This window comes from Anticarsia gemmatalis, chromosome 12, assembly GCF_050436995.1.
Source record: "Anticarsia gemmatalis isolate Benzon Research Colony breed Stoneville strain chromosome 12, ilAntGemm2 primary, whole genome shotgun sequence".
NCBI lineage: Eukaryota > Metazoa > Arthropoda > Insecta > Lepidoptera > Erebidae > Anticarsia > Anticarsia gemmatalis.
In genome coordinates, this window is record NC_134756.1 from 4,102,903 (window position 1) to 4,124,616 (window position 21,714).

At 32.9% G+C, this 21,714-nt stretch overlaps 1 protein-coding gene across 1 annotated transcript in view; it reads left to right on the forward strand.

The window, feature by feature from the left end:
* The first annotated feature begins 1,265 nt into the window (after positions 1–1,265).
* Positions 1,266–21,714, forward strand: part of IP3K2 (Inositol 1,4,5-triphosphate kinase 2) — a 177,944-nt gene continuing 157,495 nt past the window's right edge. The window contains exon 1 of the mRNA XM_076121294.1: positions 1,266–1,427. The gene's annotated coding sequence lies outside the window, so the exon portion shown is untranslated. The remainder of the gene's footprint in view (positions 1,428–21,714) is intronic.

Below are 21,714 nucleotides of genomic sequence, written 5' to 3' on the forward strand. Positions count from 1 at the left end.
ATATATTTTCTCCGTTTTTGGCTTCACAACATAACCATACAAAGATAATAGTTCACAGACGCTACCACCGATTTTTAGACGGCGCCTGTGTCGCGTCCCAACCTAAGTCGTAAGATATTTTCCCCGAGTAGACAGAATAGATGCGCAAGAGCCGTGTGTTTTTTTTTTAGTTTTTTGAATTTAAAGTTTTCAAAACTTTAAATTCAAAGTTGATGTAAAAATCATTATGAAAATCTGTGATTTTTTACCAAGGTATAATAAGTATTTAACCAAAAATTATCTTCTAATATTCTGAATGAATGAATGTTCGATGTTAAGGTAATATTGATATTACTATAATTTTTTGATAACTGTGTTATTATCAATGTGTAACCTTTTTTTACATTATTTATAATTAACAATTGTTATAGTACCTAATTAATATAAGTACAAATGTTGTCTTACTAATTTCAAAAATGATTATTAAAAAAATATGACAATTACCAATTTTGTTTCACTCAACAAACCAAATGTCCTGAAATTAGTTAATAAATGATAGTCACTCTTCGGCAAGTTTCTCAGATTTTGATAATCTAGTCAAACAGAAGGCTTAAAGGTATACGACTAAAACGAAACGAATGTAACTTTCATTTCATAGCTGTATCAGGTTTTACTGTACAAATTGGCATAAGATTTTAGGGAATATTACCGCTTTTAGGTGGCCGGGCTGAAATATAATTTCAAGTGATTATTCTTTCTAAATATGTATTATAATTTAAAATGAAAGCGTTACATGTATTCTATATCTCTATATCTCATTATGTACTGGTATTAGTTTTTGGTAGGTGTTGCAGTTTTACTGATTTATATTAACGAAATAATTTCAGCCCGGCCACCTGCAACCGCTAATATTTCGTATGCTATTGCATTTTAGGATTCGATTTTGTGTTACATATGCATAAATTATAGGGTACATTTCATCTGTAGCACAATATTGCCAGTATTTTTTGTAGATTAGTGGGAAACAAGGTGGCCGGGCTGAAAACGTCAGGCTGGCCCGGCCACTAAGAAGTCCACGTAATTTCTTTTAAAAAGAGTTACATTGAAAATGAAGGTGTTACATATATTAGTATACCCGGGTACATTGGATTGATAACAATCTCATTATTAAATTCCATGGGGCCGGGCCAGCCTGACGTACATCTCAATATTGATACGTTCAATCAACGTCAGCGGAGTGGTGTGCGGACTGTGCGGGCGCCTTTACTCGCTTTTACCTTACTGCATTATCTAGATTCACTTATCTGAGCAACAGACTGCGAATGTGTGTGGAGTAGTCGGTGAGCGCAACCGGTGGTCGACGGTCGTGGATTGCTCCACAGTTGATAGTTTTCTCAAGTGTTTGGTGTTGTGTACAGTGTTAACGGTACGAAGTCGTCATCGAACAGGTAATTGCTTGACCCTTTATCGTATGTTCTGTCAAGATTTACCGATGAAATCGTTACGCCGATTTTATTCCCGTTTCGATACCGGTTTTCGCGGTACGCTATTGTTTTCGTGTGTTGTTCTACATTTTGATTGTGATGTGGGTACGTTTTATGAGAAGTGTTATTTACATTTTTTGAACTATAATTCTCTTAGCCTCAAAAACTTTAGAAATTATTACTGTAAATGTCTGCGAAGTGGTTTACATTCCGTCACGACACAGCACTGTCGAAAATAACAAACATTTGGTTCATTACGCTACCTATAATTCTGTTTACCTTATTCCATTTCATCCTAAAATTTCCATGTTCTAATTGATTAGTTGACCGATACATGAGTAAATTTAAATTTCAAATGAGTTCTACATTCCGGCTGCGATTCTTTAAATAAACCTAACTTTTAGCAGTTGTTTACTCGAATTCTTGAAGCAAAAGGCTTGAAGAACAGCGGTAACGGAAGATACTGACTGTGGGAAACGTATAACAAGTAAAGGAAGTAGTATGAAAGTTAGTTTTTTGTTGACAGTTTACTAGGAACCATGAATATGCATATTCATTGATACGTAACTAATTTAATGCGTAATTTCTCTACGATTATCTTCGCTAGTAAACAGTTTGGTCCTTTTAGTAAACTGTTACAAGGTGCTTTAGGTGTAGATTAAAGTTATTGCTATTTGTGAAGGTTTAGTGCAGTTTAGAACTTTAGAGTACTTGCCTGTGTTATGCGTTTTCAATGGCGAATTGGAATAACGTGTTTTTCCATGTTTCTGTTACATACACCATGAATACAGGTTGTTAATTTAGCCTCTTAATTAGGCTGCCGAAATATTCGGCGCTGATATTAGATAGTTAAATAAGAGTAACTGGTCTCGAAAGATTATAATATTTCTTATCGTTTCTGTTTGTCATTACATATTATCTAACTTACAACATGTTTTTCTGTAGTCGGAAACTAAGTTCGAAGTCTCCTAGCTAATCAAATCACCCATTTAAGATAACAATGCACCTAATTTTCGTCACATAAAAATAAAAAAAACACACAAAAAGACTCCATACAACTAAAGCCTTCCAAAGATCAATGTCCAATTCCCCACAATCAGCTTAACGAACATAATTTTAACAATAAACTTAATTTTAGTTACTAAAAAGCAATTTTAAGTAAAAAATGAAATCTATTTTTAGTTTGCCAAGCACGTAGGTTTCGGTTAAACGTTATGGTCCAGCAAAAACGCTCTAGATGGCAATCTCGGATGACGAACGAAAGAGCGTTAACCTGCAAACACTCGATGTCATCCCTCGATGTCATGACGCGGACGTGCGTGACAGCGTGACTTACCATTGAAATTCTTGCCAGTTTTTGCTCTAAGTGACGATACTAAGGTGATCGATCGATGTCTAAAAAATATGTAAATTAGATTAATTGGGTACAATGTATAATGTTAACTGGCAACTGTACTTTGGCTCTCAATTAAATCAATAATACACGACCAGATTGATATCCGATTCATAAATAAATTATTAGATACATTAAACTAATTTCAAAATAATACACGACCAGATTAAGATCCGATTCATAGAAAAAATAAGAGATACATTAAACTAATTTCAATATTCAACTAACAGGTTACGACGTAACAATAGTTAAGGATACAGCAAAAAAGCTAGACTATCTTTTATTGCTCAATGATGTTGTATTAATCTTTCATACCAACTTGAAATCAAGAAATAAAATAATACATGTGCTCAGTAATTGGACAGTACATTAGTGCATTTATTTATCATCCCACTGTGAAACACAGTGATCCTATCGGAATGAGAATTTTTACCACAGTATACCCTATTTTGATTTTTTGTTAGATACTTTTGCTTGTGGAATACATTCTATCTTTTTTATCAGTCAATTACGTAAAGATACACACAGTTATCCTACCATAGGAACTAGAAAATTCAACCTTTAAACTAACATTACTTACGTTCACATGAACCTTATTTAACATGACACAAATCTAAAATGACAAATTATCCGTGAAAAAGAAATGACGTTGACATTTGAGGGTTTAGCTAAATTATAATGTCCGTTTCAAGTCTCGTGATGTCCACAATAGTGTTCAGATTAGGTCATCAGCTCATACTGAATGGATCCACATGTCATGCTATAGTATTTATTTACCGAGCGTACTTCCACATAGCAACTGATACGTGCAATTTTGTATTACGTGTTTATGTGTGTTTTCTAATTTTGAATTGTATATTATGGCTATTATCCTGCCAGCTCCTGTTAAAATTGCGCAAGTTTATTATGCAGATATTTTTTATACAAAAACTATTGAATGGGTGTGTATGAAATCTTCATCACATTATAGTTTAAAATTAGGGACAGATTCCCAGTTCGGGACTCTGATGGAAGAATGTCATTTTTTCGGTCACATAGATGCCTGTATAAATGTTGTAATTTAGTTACGTGCTCTAGTAAAATGATGAATATAAGTTGCGAATTGCAAAGCAGAAACCAATTTACACTACTTTTGATGTATAATGTATTTAAAATGTATTGTTAACACACATTTAATTCACATAATAAAAAAGTGTTTTAGTAACAATTACATATAATGTTTGCAATTTTTCGACACAAGACAATCTCATTCAAGCTCGTCTTTGTATTAGATTAAACAATTTTGATAATTAGTAACGTTAAATATATTATCTCAAAGGATTGCTGTTACTCACATACTTACCTAGTTTTATGACAATTAGAAAGATACTTATCTCTATTATATTTAATGTTGTGGAAAATTGCACGAGTCCCACGATGGTTTTATCTTACACAATGCAGATGGGACATTGAACAAAGATCAGAAAAAATATCTTAATTATTGTTACTAGCGGACTGCTATGATATTAACCCAGGTTAGTTAAAGCTAATTTGCAGAAACACATATTCGTACTAATATAAAATATATTCATCTAGTACACTGTGCCTTTTTATTTAAGATTTTGTTTATTTTTCGGCTGGCATGTTATGTCATTGTATACCGTCACGAGAATTAACGCGAACACGCATTCTACCTTAGAATGCCTGACGTTTCGGCGCAGGTTACACTGACCGTGTTCACAGGCTGACCAATGCGTGTTTGCGTTAATGCCTGTATCCTACTGTGTAATAAGATATACATATTTATAGAAGTATTCTTTATTTAGCCCCTTCAGTATCAGCTTCTCATTTCCTATAGTTTAAGGTGCCAAAAAATATTGGTGCTGAAAGAATCTTTTTCTTAGGATTTGTTACCACCTACTTATTTATACGCATTTCATGTTGTTGTCTATTTTATTTTATTCTTTTTTTTCTCTCATAATAATATTAGCGGGTAAAAAATGTCGGAGAATTTAAGACGATATAAAATTGTAATGTCTCGTGTTTCATACCGATTTCTAATCTTGAAACTTTAATTAATTGGCTTACAGCATCGAATAGATAAATTGATTTCAGACATGAGAAGCGTCTGCCAATTTTATACAATATACAATATCTTAACATGTTATACGAATGAAAGCCGGTCTTGTCTCTTCTGGATTCGTTTATGGCTATGTTGCCGGTTAGCTTAATCAGTGGAATACGGAGTTCACCTCTATACACTATACATATATCAGATAAGTTATCCATAAGTCACGAAACGAGACAGGTAGCCGCCGCGTATGTTCGAGATAAACTTATACATAACTAAACGGATTTACATGCGGTTTTCATTGATAGACATAGTGGAGTGAGAAGGTTTACTTTAGTAATGTAAATCATTTACTTTAAGTTCAATCTAAAATGGGTTGGAAGTTAATGGATAGTTTTGTTGCAGATGTAGAAAAACGTATATTCGAAATTAATCAACACTGGACCTGACGAAAAACGTGAACTTTTCAGTAAAAAAGTAAATTACAAGCTGTTTCTCTAAGCACATGTAAAATCACGCAATTTTGTAAAGCTAAAGCGGTTTTAAATCAGAAATAATAATTTTAGACAAAAACATAACTTGTTTGCTTTTTGCTACTAAAATTCTTGAAAGAATTATGGACTAAATTTAGTTTGACGTCATGCAATATCACCTTTTAAATTTGATAAAGATGTGACACGGCTATTAGTGTTATAAAGTATTCATATTTTTAGAAACTATGTAGTTTAAATCTTTGAGTGTCGCTAAGCAGACCTTCCACGCGTATAGCATATGTATAAAGGTACGGTATTGTTTTATCCAACGATTCGACCGAGTAACAGCGATTATAAAAAGTTATGTCAGGTCTTTTAATTTTGGGCAAGTGCAGAGTAATATTATGCTACAAGTGAAAACAAACAAACATTTCACATGGCAGATTATCTCTCGGTAACGGTAAGGCTTGAATTTTAAATGCAAATTCAGAATTAATAACTGACCATTGTTGATTGGGGCTCACACGGCAATCAATGTTCTAGTATTTACCCGTGGCACTAGAAGAATAAAAATCTTTCAGAATTTCAGTCTTTTACTCTCGCAAAAACGTGGATTCGGCGAAAGGTGTGAATTTAATATACCTTACTGAGATTTAATAACCTACACCGAGTTTTTTCATTTTCAATCATTTTCCAAAAGATTCTGTATTCAAAGAATGAAGTATGAATAACTTTACCTATAGCAACATAATACAATATTTACCAGTAATACAATACAGTTTACTACTCTCTCACAATCACTATCAGCACATCCATAACTTGCGGATTAACACCACAATAAAGCGTTAGATAAAAACAGTGATTGTTATCTGACAGAAGCTTCGGGAAAACAAAAAAATATTGCTATCAATGTCAAAGTTATGTACTGAATAAAACAGTTTATTATACTTTTGTAGTAGGGATGCAAACGATAAATTGATGTTTGCAAAAACTAGTGAAGTAAATATCGCTGGTTGAGACTTCGACGTTTTACAAAAGAAAGGCCTATACTCAGGCACTTACAAACGATCGGAATGACGATAGGAATGTGACAATGTGTAAGTGCGAGTGAGAGATTCCGATAAAATTACATGACTTAGTTCGCACGTTTGAAATTGCTCGAGTATAGTGCGATTCTCCACCATTACCTCCTATAAACAACCGGCTAGCTATCGCGAAATTTTGTTTGAAAATCGAATAATCGCCTCTAGCGGACGTAGTAGGAACTATTTTTGCAGTACATATAATTGTCAAACTATACCGACTGCGGATAATCGCGCTGCTGTCCAAACTTATTTGAGCGAAGGACCTTCGTTTGCTTTTATGTGAAATTTAAAACCGGCAACTGTTTTTCTGAAATCATAGATGTCTTCTTTTACAGTAATTTCATCTGATACAGAGTTGTATCGATACATCGATGATTTCATAATGAAGTTTGAAATCTCTAGTTAACAGTGGTCACTGCGGTCACCGGATTGCGTGGGTCTTCATAAATTTATGTTTTTAAATTGCGTTTATCTCTCCGGTTTCACCTAGATATTTCCAGGCTTTGATAGTGAGCTGGTTTATTTGATTTGATTTGATTTATTGCTGTGGGAAGGATTTGGTTAAAGCCAGAGCTACGCAGTGACTTATTAAGTGAGTGTTTCAGGTAGATCTATTTTAAAATTATGGCTTCTGAACAACTTAAAAGAGACCTATTTGCTAAGGAAATTTAAAAGTAGTACTTTTATGATTAAAACTTCTAAAACGAATGCCGGCTATAATTGCCTTGACCGGTCACCGGATCCATCTGATTTAGTGAAAACGTCGAAAATTTTGGAAGCTTTAATTCTTACTAGCTGACCCGCGCAACTTCGCTTGCGTCACATAAGAGAGAATGGGTCAGAATTTTCCACGTTTTTGTAACACTTTTTACTGTTACTCTGCTCCTATTGGTCGTAGCGTGATGATATAAAATATGCTTTTTTTTTCACGAAAAATACTCTCAAAATGAGTCACACCAGCACATCAAAATATGACTATTAAACATACTGCATTAAATTTGTGTACTTATGCTGATAATAATAGTTTTTGTTTTATCAAAATCGGGTCAAAATTACCGAAGTTACAGCGTTATAAAGTTTCACTGCATTTTTAAATTTGCGTTGCTTCGCGCGCTATGCGCTGACGTCACGCCGCTACAGACACGCTAGTTCGACTGCGGGTGATGCGGAGTTTTGACTTGAAAAGTGATTTACATTTAATATTTAAAGAGTCTGTGTATGTGTATGTGTTATAAATTTAATCATCGTGTTTTTTGTAAAATAAGCCTCCACTAAGATATCCTCGATCTCGATCGCCACGCACACAATCATCAACTAGACCCAGGTAAAGAAAGTTGAACTTGTATACTACTAGTAATATTATTGTGTGTAGTTAACAATAAAATTGAAAGTTTGTTACAACTGGCATTACAAATAATGAGTGTTACGTACCTACCAAGTGTAAATTTGGAAAACATAGTTTTAATATAATATTATAAAAAAAAAATTGTCACCCTGCCTCTGATTTTAGTCAGGTTGATGGCTATCATATGAACGCATGAATCTACTCTGTAGGATGTCTCATATGATTGGGTGTGTAATGAGAACTTTTAATTAAACAATTTAATTTTGATATTATTAGATTTAATAAACATGAGTTCTTTTTTTTAAAACAAAAAACCAACGCCAACTCAACCGCCGCGCTCGGCTCGCCGCCGCCTGTGAGGTCATTGAACTGCTCATTAAATAGTACCTATCCACTGTTTAGTAGAAGTTCATTGCTAGCTAGGTATGAACATGATATGGCATCTTGATCTTGAGGAAGTGTTCAAAAGGCAATAAACTTCTATTTAACATTTGCGCTTGACAGTATCTGAACCGGGCTTTAAGTTTTAGATTAGGTGTCTCTTGCAAAAATATAAAACAGTTTAGGTACATAGTACAGAAAAAAACATTTTTTGGGGTGTTTTTTCACTGGACTTAGTACACATAGGAACAATACAATATTTTCTAACCATTTTGTTTGTCCACTATAAGCAAAACAAATTATTTAAAGCGAAACCGCGAGAGACAACGAGCCTATGTAGGTATCGGCAAGTACTAACGAAATAGCAGTGTCGTGAGATGACGTCACACGTCCGTGCGGCCGCTTCGCCGGAGTTTGGCGCGAAGGCCATACTTTGACGTTTAATATCTCGGTCATTTTTGAAGATACGAAAAAAATAAAAACAGATTTTTTATCCTTGAAGTACCTAGTTTTTAAATATGCTCATAACAAAAATCATTGGTGTGACTCATTATTTATATATATTAATATAACGAAATCGCGCTAAGGCATATCCGCCATTAAAACAGTTGCCATGACAACGGAATTTTGTTATTTCAGTGTCATTATAATATTGATTATACGCGACTCCGTTCGCCATCTGAATTTTCCCGGGAAATGCGTCATTTTCCCGGGGTAAAAAGTAGCCTATGTCCTTTCTCGGCTATCAAAATATCTCCATACCAAATTTCATGCAAATTGGTTCGGTAGTTTAGGCGTGATTGAGTAGCAGACAGACAGACAGACAGACAGACAGACAGACAGAGTTACTTTCGCATTTATAATATTAGTATGGATTACAAATAAGCTGGCTTTCGGCTTTCCTGCCTCAAAATAAACATATTATTAATTCCAACTAAACAATCTGATTTTAAAACTTTCCTACATTTGCTACTTAGTTACTTTATATGTGTTTCAACTGCTACAGATACCTTCTATAATCACCATGAACTGTAAAATTATAACCGAAACATATTCATAACTAAGACATTTCCTAAGTATAGCTCATTAGCAGCTAAGTGGTTAAGTCAAAATGATACTCATTTCACTAATAATTTTGCGGCACACACTTTCCATTAACCAGGTGCGGTGAAAATCGTTTAGAAACGCCTAGACGTAAAGGTCACTTGCCTAAACAATGTAACTCATTGAAATATAAATAGAAAGACTTATTTTTACCGAAATTTTAAATGTTTTAAGACTTTGCGAGTATGGCTTAATGATTAATCTTATTCATTTACTTACTATTTTCGTGGTTTTGTAATACTGTTACTTCTTTTAGTTTCCTGAATTCTAAATTAAAGTATTCTTTCAATTTCAGTCTTTACGAATATATGAAATCTTCAAAACTTTTTGAAGCGATCATTGTAACAGAAATGCGGGAGAAATATAGCCTGATACTCAAAACCCACACCCAGTTCTTTATTTTTTTCTACCATATAAAATGTATCCTAGTTTAAGTTTGTAGTGTTTAAGTTTCTAGTGTAAGTAAAGTTTCATATCGTCGTATTAATTTACGTTGTTTACCTTTTGGTGCCTTTTCTTACGGACAAATTAACAAGTTCTTTGTCTTGATACATTATTACTTAAGTAAAAAAGTTTTCAGTTACCGAAGTTATCATCAGGACATCTAATTAGAGTTATACCTGAAATTCCTGCATTACATTATTATGAGATTAAACCTGTTTAAGTAATTAATAACAGTACGTTTTACGAAGAAGTTTACTCACGCAATAGAAAACTGGTTGTCTAGATTCTAGTTATATGTAAAAATGTAACTTGTTAATTGCATATTAAGTGGATAATCGATCTATTTTTTTCTGCTACAGCATTAAATTGTAAATATAGATACTAGCTTCTGCACGTGAATTCGTTACTATTAACATATTTCTCGGGGTAAAAATCTATAATATTATATTAATCCAGGCTATGAACTATCTGTGTACTAAACTTCATCGAAATTGGTTCAGAAGTTTCTGCACAAAAGAGAAACAAACATACATAAAAAAATTCAAATAATATTTAAACTTCCTGATTTCACATCTTTCTTAGACAAACAAGCGTAAAAATGATTTCCGTTATAATAAATAAGAAAAATATCAAGGTAGATTTTCATTCTTGAACTACCCTGAAACGTCTACGACAACGTATAGATTCGTATTTTAACGTATTTTATTACATTTTTGCATATAACATGTATTTTCTAATAAATAATGCATTTTTGGATCCGTTATCATTGATTTTTGTAATTTGATCTTATTTTCTGAATAAAATGATACTAAATAATAACAACCTCGTGCTTGCATTTCATTAATATTTATGAATTGCAAACTAATGTGGTTATGACTATGTTAGGTAATAAATAATTATTATTTTTGTTAGGCATACATACATAATTAGGCACACACGTCATGTTTTTTGATATCTCTACTAAAAACATTATTTATTCGGTTTACTTGTTTAATTAATTAATTATTTGAAAGATAGTTACCAATTCTCCAGCCAACTTTATTAGGTTCATGATCGATCGTTTTATCAAATAAATTCTAAGTTTTATAATCCTTTAGCACGATTCTGTTCAGGCGGTACTTTCTGTGTCTTTTCGTGTATCGGTAATCGGTAGTTTGACATTTAAAATATACTGCCAAAATAGCTTCTACAACACCCGCTGCTGAACCGATTGTTATACAAAAGTTTTCGATAGCTAGCCGTTTGTCGTTAGTCGATAGTAGTAGAGAATCACGGTACTGCATACGTAACGTAAACGTTGACGACAAAGAACAAGCACAAAAACAAACCATAATCGGAAAAAACTGTTACATTGTCCGGTTGCCTAACGAAAAAACCTCAATAATTGACTACGGTAACTTTCAAATGATAATTAAATTATTAATGGAAGATAACAGGCACGTACGGAAGTATATCGATGTAGACGAGGTGGTCGTTGCGTGACGATACAGCGAGGAACTGTATGGTAACTACGGAACATAAGTCTTCCGTAGCAAATTTACTTTTAAATACAAAATTGTATGTTGCCGGATGGGTCACGATGTTCGCTGAAAGTTTTTGATGGGTTCACTTTCGTCTGTTCCGCTTGTTGCGTTGATGCATTTAGTTTCCTTTTTGAGGATCAGTAATAAACGAAATTTGACCTAACTACTATGTAATTTATGTATATTTTCATTTGTTAAACATGCGTTATAATTTCCACGGCTGGAAAATAAATATAAGATCCTTCAATTTATCGATTGTTGAGCAAAGGTCTGTCAAATTAGCTGGCCAAACGCAACACAGGTGATTTATTACTTAAATATTCATAACCACGAAGACTAATTTTTGCTGGACGTCTGATACATTACTTTAACACAGTTTTGTCACGATTACAATAAGAAATTAATTAACATATGAAATCCCTCGCGTGATTCGTTTCTTTTTTCGTACAATATCGTGCGCGTTGAGAATTCGCGGAAAAGTTTTCGTCGTGTGAGAGTTGACAGAACAATAAATCTTATTATCTGAACATGCGAGATGTTATCTTTGTTTAGACACGTTAAACGGGACACGTGGTGTTATAATTATGACGTGCTTCATTTATTCTTGTTCTTATGTATAGTGACATGGGTGATTTTCTACTTCTATCGATATGGAAAACCGGCTAGTTATCGACAAATTTTGTATGAAAATCTGATCAATGCTCCTAGCGGATGCCGTAAGTTCAATAAATTACAAAAATGCCAAACTACATACTTGATGGCACCGACTGTAGAAAAATCATCGTTCTACAAACCTCCAGATTTTTCTTTAAGTATTTTTTAAATGTGAATCGCTATCAAGTCGACAGTACCGACGACATTACTACGTACAAAATCTCGTTACAGGTAAATTGGCTCCTTGGTTTTGTTGCTAACCTTGTTTATACTTTTTGGGATTAAAAATTGCGTCATTTAATGTATATGACGCAGGACAACCGGTTTAACTTTAGTGCATCTTCGTGTTTTATGGAATCTTGTATTAAATCGCTGCAGCCTTTGTAGATGCATCGAATGATGTTGCTGAATTTATTTAAAGAACCATGACCTTGCTTTATTATGTGAGATTTAAAAGATGTTGAAAAAAACACTGTCTTACACATTTCCAAGTTCATAAAGAAGCCTTTCATTTTGCACGAGACATAATGCCAGTATTATGTCTGTCATAGAGCAATATGAACAAAGAAAGAAAGAGAAAGAAAGAAGAAAGTTTATTTAGTGAAACCAGCACAGAAACACACAAGAAAGATTTATAGTAGGTACAACAAGATATAAAATGGTTGAGGATGTGTCTCACGGCTGTACCAAATAGGTACCCAGATCAGCTTAATGTGAAGCAGCATAAAAAATTGACGCTGATTTTCATCTTGACCTTAAGAAATCTTATAATCTTACTCTTATCTTTGAATATTATTAGGTTTCGTTTAATTCCGTCTGAGACTAGGAGAAAATTCTACGAGTTATAGTGCGCAAAAACTGCAACTACAAAGCAGATTTGAGATCAAACTGGTGAGTGATACAACGTTATAGCAGGAATTGTGTTCATCCGTTTAGTTAGCAGTTATCTTCAATTGAGCTCTGGTTTCGTAAGCGACAAATTGGCCGGCCAGACGCTTCGAGATTGCGCTTAACTTGATACACTAAGTGTATGCAATCGAGTGACTCGAGTATCTGATGGGGCACGTTTTCTTAAGTCAAGGACTGGCAAATAAAATGGTTGATGAGGAATTTATTGTTCATTTTGACAATGAATATTATAATTTTTTACACAGAAACATATTTATTCTCCCATAGGGGTAGGCAGAGAACGCCACCTAGTACGATCGTTCGAAAGTGGCCTTTGCTTCACTCACATCTTGACATTGTTTCGTGCTTTTTTAATTTTTTGTCCAAAAACAGACTTTTTTCTGTTTTGAATTGTAATGGGACCGTACGATATGTGATTATGTATGGATGAGAATAGGAGTATTTCGGAATAAAAGCAATGAAGAAAAAGAAAGGTAAATTTCATATATGATAATGGACGAATATACAAAAGAAATAAATTGCAATTGAATACATCCCTCTTTTACTTAAGTCGGTTAAGCAGCCTCGTGCTAAGTTCAATGAACGTAATCACAGCGCATGTTACGCTTATTAGGTAAACTTATTTATATTTTAGGCGCCATTTATTGCGTTTAGACGTAAATTTATTGGTTTTGACGTCAAACTTCTTTGTATTGTGACGTCAGAGCATTTTGGATAATCCGATGCGGTTTTTCAACAAGGTTTTTGGACTAATTATAATCAATTCTTAGTAATTTTAAACCAGAACAATAATTGCAGTGTTTACACGTAAAATTGTTTATCAAAATTTATAAATAGCTGGTTAAATTATTTGTTTGGTTTATATAATTATAATTTTAATTTTTAAATTTACACGCTTAATATACCCGAAAAGTGAAGGCAGAACCGTATGTATTATACCCACGCAATTTCCAATGTTAGTCCTATGTAATAAGCGACGAGATAAATAACACATCCGGGCTACCATGGAAGGCTTTTAAAAAAAATGGGGAAAAGCTCAATAAAGCTATCCATGACCGGGGAATAGAATTGAAGGCTGCTCGATTGGCAGCCGCGCCATAGTGTATCTACCAATGCCGAGACCAGAAGTAGTCATATAATTAAGTGTTCGATATAAAACAGTTATATTATCTACAGGAAGCTTAAGTGTCGTTAACGGGACTCAAAAAAGCATGAGAACGGACACAGTGTCCTCAGTATGTTAGCTTAATGACAGTGCTGCGAGATATATTTGTTTATTGATGTTATTGGAGCACTCATAAGTGCGATTTTTCGATTTCATTAACAAAAAACTGTCCACAAAAAGCATACTCGGGCTAAGAATTGAGTTTCTTTTGCAGTGTAGATATACAATTAGGGGGTATTTATACGAATTTGTGTTTACAAAACGATTCGCGATTCCCTATGTAAATCAATCTAAAATTGATCAACAGTTTTGTATGACGTTTTTTATAGCTATACCTACATTTTAAGTAGGAACAAATAACTTTAGTCGAATAAAAATTTAATACATTAGTTGCAGTTGCATGTGTACTTTAACTCAGATTCGATACATAATATCACGCCAGATTTTATACGAAACAGTATTAACATTGCAACTGACGTAAAAAATGTCAATTGTCACTCTGTGCTTACACTTCTATGACACGGATAAATGTTACAAGTTTCCCATAAAGATATCATCATTATTGTGTGTCATGAAATGATATTGTTTCCGATGCTATGAATCAGTTATTGACACTTACACTCATCTTATCCAATAGTAACTAGCAGGTAAACTTTGGATTTACTCGTTTTTATGTTGATTAGTTAGCTTTCGTAGGTAGACTATAATCTTCGTCATAGATTATATTGTTATCAATTTAATATTTTTACAAATTTCATTGTCATGCCAGTACCGCAGAGTATAACTTTAGGAATTCGGGGCAAATTCGATAGAAAAATTAAATATAAAAGTATAAAATATGTAGTAAGTAGTTTGTAGTACTAGCACAACTTCACTGTAAAATTAATTGTAGAATTTAAACAGTATCAGAAAATTTAAAGATCCCTCTCTTTTTCAAACTCACCTTATTTAAACATAATATATTAGTACTTTTAAACAAAAAAACGATTTTTTTATCAGATGAATGTATTGATTATAATAATAATATGAGAGATACGTCATTATAATTCTTCACTAACGTTGCTTGTCAAGTTACTATGATGATTGAGTTCCAGTTTTATGCTTAATGGAGCGTCGGCACAGGAAACGTCAGTCGGATATTGTAAGTGTAAGGGAAATGCTATTTAAACTAAACTAATTGATATAATAAAGATTATAGTTTAACTATCAATTTACAGTTCGTAATGTTTTATATGAAGCCGTAACGATTATTTGTCCGGTGATTATAGTATTATATTAATAATGCATTTTATGAAATATTTATAATTGTCGATTTGATTCGGTAGCAGTTTATTGCTCAATATTATTATTTGTTTTATGATTGATTTATTTATTCTGCGGGCCAGACATACATATATTATTTGGTTAATCATAATTCGTAACATATGTTCATATCTATTATATTACTATGGACTAGCTCTTGCCAGTAGTTTTACATGCGTTAAGTGTCGGAACATAAGCTCAAGATGCATGTTTGCATTGCAAAATTTCAACCTAATCTGCAGTTTAGTCGCGAAAGCGTAACGTAGGTTTCTTGTACAATTATAATATTAGTTTGGACTAGGTTTGTAGACATGACTGAAACTCGTGTGGAGCTTGCCTTTGAACCAGTTAAAAACTACTTTCGTCTAGAGTATGTGGACACAATTGTCGAGTTAGTACTGTGGAGTGGTAAATGGAAAACTGTATACTTTATACCTACTATTATTTATTTACCTATATACTGCCGTTTAAGCTGCTTGGAAATCTTTGACATGACATAAACCGACGGCCATGGCGATGGGTAAGCTTATTTGTTTTATACAGTTATTTTACCTAAAAACCTTTGCAACTTTTGCACATAAACATTATTTTTAAATCACCTTATCTATTAAAAAAAATATAATCAAAACATAGCAACCGACGCGGTAAGCGACTTTACTTTATACTATGTAGTGATTAATTTGGCTCGTTCTCCTTGTAAATTATAAGTTAACTTGTAAATAATTTCTCCTTGTAAGGAATAGAAAAGGCTAGTAGGTAGGTAGTGAGCCGCACTTACTGCCAATAAACACTATATTTTAACCAACTCATATTTTACTTCAGCCTCAACCACTGTCCGATTGCTTGCATTTCACAGAGGTCAAGAACATAATTATAAACATTAAACATTTCGTACAGCGTTGAAGCCTGACATCCATTCTACATTACAAGGTCGGGTCAAAGACATAATAGTATTGCTCAGACCCAAACTAGTTCTGCGCGTGCAAATATTTTGATAATAAATAGCTTCGATCATATTTACTGTTATAAAAAATAGTCGTAAAAAGAAGTTGTACAAATATTTTGGAAGGTGAGATGGATACCTACTTGATTCTTTATTTTTATGCATATTTGGTTTTAATAATATGTTTTATTAAAGATAAATAATTTGAGGAACCATTCTTGTCTAGAACACTTGCCCTGGTTTGGGAAAGTATCGGGTTAAAAAATATTTATTTTATTGCCAGAAGCTGATTACCTGGTAACTTAAAAAATATGTATGTCATTCTGACGTTAGCACATTTTAAGAAAATATGAATTAATAAATATTTGCGCTTAAACATTTTTAATGCAGGCAAACTGGTTCCTTATGGGCAAAATAAAAAAAATATCAAATTCCAAATATAAAACCGACCGTTACATTTCCGAATGGTCGGAGCTGAATAATGCACGACTCTTGCTATGACGTCAATGCAATTATGGCGGGCTCAGATAAGGGGTCCTTCGGCAAACTGCACTTGTGAAGGTATATCTACTGCTATAGGTACATTGGGTTTCTTTATTCTAAGAGAAGTCAACATTTTAAGTCTGAGTCTTTGTTAAAAGATATTGTATTTTCTAATCAAATAAGAACCACAATAAAATGACTATTTTTGTTCTAACAATGAAGGAAATTACCGAGAGCGAACCGAAAATGCTTTATGTTTTTTGCATCGGTCCTGAAGTCAATATACATCATGTGTGAGAGTTTGAATATCCATCTTCCGAAGACTCCAGATTCTCTGTGATTGATCTTTAAGACCCGAATCCATAAGTAAGGGACAGGCGGCTTTTAATGAGTAAATTGACGGACAGAAATTAAGAAATTCATGATTCTAGATACTTAAACATTTGACCAATTATTTGGAGCACCGCGGCTTCGGATGCTTTTCCTATTAAATAGTTATAGATGCAATTATGACCGACTCACTATACGAATGATTAAATCAAGTGGAATGTAGGAAATCTTCAAGGACTTAGATTGAGGAAATAGGTCCACGAAAGAACTGATTCATTGTCGCCTAAATAGAATTATGACGAGAGGAATAGATTACTGTTGAAATCATTAGATAAGTATTCGTCGTTATAGATGGGTATTTTGTGGAAACATACTCTTCTTGATGAAAGTTTCAAGATGTAAAAGGTTTGGTCCAGAATACGATTCAAAACTAGGCAAAATGTTTGTTTTTTTATTGATAAGAAAAAAACCTCTTTAGAAAAAAAAATGTGTGCAGAAAATATTCTATAGGCACACTTATAATCCAATCGGGACTCATACTCACAATAACCAGGTATTAAAAATTTCCTACGGCAACTGTCTCTACCAAACATGCTTCCAATATTATTCGAAGAATGATTTTTATCCGCAAACTACGTAGAGTATCGAGTAAATGTAGAGCAATCAAGAGTATGACATAACATATCGTGCGTTAGAGTTATGACTTATTGCACCTAACGGTTATATAAAAGTATGCAATGAAAATATCGAACAATTCGATAGAGTCACGAGACTCTTAATGATATGTATGCAGACTTACCCCCGGTTTCTGACTACATTTAGCGGTAGTTTATCTATTCAATAGCGTTTTTTTTATATGAGTTTTGACACTATTGAATAGATAAACTACCGCTAAATGTACCTCAAAAACCGGGGGTTAATGATATGCAGTTGCACTGAGTTGTACTCTACTCACTGTATAAAGGCGCGTACATAGGGTAACATTAGCGTGTCTGAATTATTTTTTATCGTTAGCAAATGTGCGTAATAGAGGTAGATTACTTTAAAAGGAAAATGGGCAGGTTTTTGCTCTTCCGCAGTGGGATATTAAAAAGTATTTAGAAATGAAATTGTAGTTATTTGCATGGGTTAAGATAATAGGTCAGCTATATTTATTTTTTACGAACAAAAGAGAGTAGAGTAGCACACAAGAAAATTTTGGGTTCCGCGTTGGATGAAAAATTTAAAGGGAGTAAACATTTCAAATTCTATCATTAATTGTGTTATCGTATTGTGTTTTAATATAGAAATAGGGATTATTATATAATTTATACGTAATCAGTTAATATAACGTAACATATACCATACATATATTTTTCTAATGGGGGTATTCCACCACTTTAGTGCAAATATGATGACTAAAATTAAAAACCCTTGTTGAATAAATATTGTTTTATCAGTACACTCATATTTAATACCCACCATTATCAGAAACAATAGATTTTATAAACACTTCAGTTAAGTATATAGAAATATATGCTTTACATGAATATAGTAAAACACTTGATATACTAAGAAGGTGATTGTTGAATTGATGTTTATGTTTCTAAAAAGTCACTATTACCAACGTTCGATACAAATATGCTCCGTAATCAAATATGGTATAGGCCATAGGGCGACAGATTTATTCGAATATGAAGATAACTCAATTCCCAACTTCAAGGTGCTCATTAGAAAGATTTTTACTCGATCGAGTCATCAATTCGAGTAAAACTTACGGCTTGATCGAGTTAAACTAGAGAGGAGGTTTTATTTGCATAGTAACTCACGAAAATAGATTTTAGGATTATCATATACCTACCTAATAAATTATATATGTGAAAGTCTCACTTTACGAATGCTGCGGTGCATATTTAGGTATAATCTTAGATGATGACTTAATACCTACGTCATACCTGTACCAAATTAAGGATTACATAACGATTATTAGAAAAAAAAAGTTGTGGCATTTAAAGGTCGCTTCTATTTTATTATCTTAGCCATCTTCTATGACGTATGAATAAAAGAAAACACGTTATGTTGTAATTTTCTAAGAAAACTCTGTTGACATTTCCGAGCTATTTTTGTCAGACATTTTTATTGTTATGGTCTTGCACATTACTTACTCGTTAGTGTTGTAAACCAGTCTAGTCAGAATTCGCAGAATTACTGAAGGAGCTTTTTTGTTATACTCAGAAATGGAGCAAAAGATTATCTTGTGCGAATAATCTTGGACAAAAAACATCACGATTACAATATAAAGTTTATTGGATGGTTAATAAAAGTATACAACCATGTGTTTGTGATTCGTATTTTATTCTAATTTTATACCATTATCTTACATGTAGCGGGAGACCTACAACGTCTATATAATACGTCTTATCTTATTTGGACATTTCACTCACAATAATCTTATTCCAAACTAAGCGGAGCTTGTAATATGGTAACATGAAAACTGATGAGCATACTTAGGTATATAGTTCTAAATAATGATGTGTTTAAAGAGTTAGTTAAGTAAAAGAAGTTTCTAGGATCTCAAGTAGTGTAATTCAGTATTGTCCTACAGCCTGTAAAAATATTTGGTTCAAAGTGTTAATTTATGTGTAGGCACGTAGATAGGAGTACATAATATAACAAATGGTATCTGAACTCTTCGTCATTAAACTCTATTAATTAAAAATTAAATCGTAACGGTCACTGCATTCATGGCTTTGTTTAACAAATGTAAACAATGAAAGCGACCAATGACACTTTATTTACTGGAAAGTCTTTATCAAACGCGATAAAAATAATTATATTTAAGCTTTTACGTCATATAATTAATGCACTAACGAGATGACGTCTAAACTAATATTTTTATAACAATTATAAAATATTGTAAGCACTTTAGTATACGTTTCGCTTTAAAATTTACAGTACTATATCTTTTATTTGTTATTTGAGAATGCAAGACTTTTACTGTTCACTTGATTTTGAGATTATAGTATACATTTTTCAGTAACGGTAAAGAAAATTTCTTTCAAGCCTGAAAATTCTATAAACAGTTTGTAAATTGATGCAGAGTCGAAACTGAATAAGCGCGATAGCCTTAAACCTAACTATCCCTCTTCGACTGAGAGTAGAGTTGGCACTAGTAGGCAATGAAATAATATTGGGTATGATTCTGTCAATCTAGCTGATTGTATAGAATTAACAGAATAATCTGTACTATAAAGGTTACTTTTTATCTTGTCTTATACCCGGCTGGGAGTCTGTATTTTTAAATCTCATTCCAATAGTAGTTTATGAGACTATTCTTTAAAATCTCACTATAAAGTCTCATAATGATGTATGTATTAATTAATTACAGGCTTATCAGGCGCTCGGACTATCACAGTCGGATGACTGAAGTTACATAGCACACTGATAAGGGTTGTAAATAAACGTTTACAATGCAAATTAGACTTAAATTATGGTAACAATAAAAGCTATTTTTGGGTGTTATGTGTTGAGGCTCCGTGGAATGTTTTACTAGTAACATTCCATGTAGTCAGTTCCGTGTGTGGTTTATTCAATTGTAATTTATGTTTTCCAGAATCTAGGATGTGATTCATGTTTTAGAAACTGTAGAATAAGCCTACTAGATTCATGATTTTTGCTTCGTGTTATGTATGTGTATGAATAAAGCAGGTTCTATTTGCTTGTTTTTCTCAGAATATGATCTTTCAGCTTAGACATGTGGCATAAAATAAGTAGATTAGAATATTATGTATTGTATGAGAACACTGGGTCTAAAGTTGTAAAGTAATATATAAATAAATAAACACGTATGGGAACTATTTGAAGAAAGTTTTCTACGCGTTCTTTGTTATTACGAAATTTCGTACACTATTTACCTTACAGAAAACAGCATACAGTCTTCCATTTTCTATGATTTACTTGTTTAGAATAATAAAATAAATTAAATCCGGTAGTAAAAATAATCGACTAACAATTAACCGTTTAATTTTTTATTGGATTACAAAAGTGCAATTAATTTGCTTATTTTAAAAGCCATTTATTTAATAACGGAAAGCAATTTGCCATTTCTGATAAATACAATTAGCTAATGTTTTACGTTTAAGTAAATTGGAAACTCTCGAGGCTAGAGGAAATATAAAAAAACACAACACGGCCACATTTCATAATGATCACCTTCGTACACTATAAATGCTTCAAATTATTGTTTTGCCAAATTATGTGTACTTATTATAGGGTAATTTGATAGGAGTGCGTAAGCATTTTAATGTTATCTTTTTAAGGAAAATATTATTTCAAGTTTTTCGTATTGAAAACAAAATTACGCTTGGAAAATTTTTGAGTACATATAATATTACTAAAGTAATGTTGCTTTTATATTCCGAAGATTACAAGTAACAAATTCTACATTTATATTTGTACGTACATACATAATATCACGCCTGTTTTACCGATACGGGTATAGGCAGAGGTTTATGAGATACGCTCACGTTTCCCCATGAAATGTTAGTCTAAAGCAATAGGGTGCAAGCATATTGGCATATACAAACACAGTTTAGTAAATTTAGTTTTAATATACTATCGAGTTTGAGACATTGACAATTAAATTGTACTGAATAAAAGTACCCACGGCGCCCGCTAGGGCGTTTATA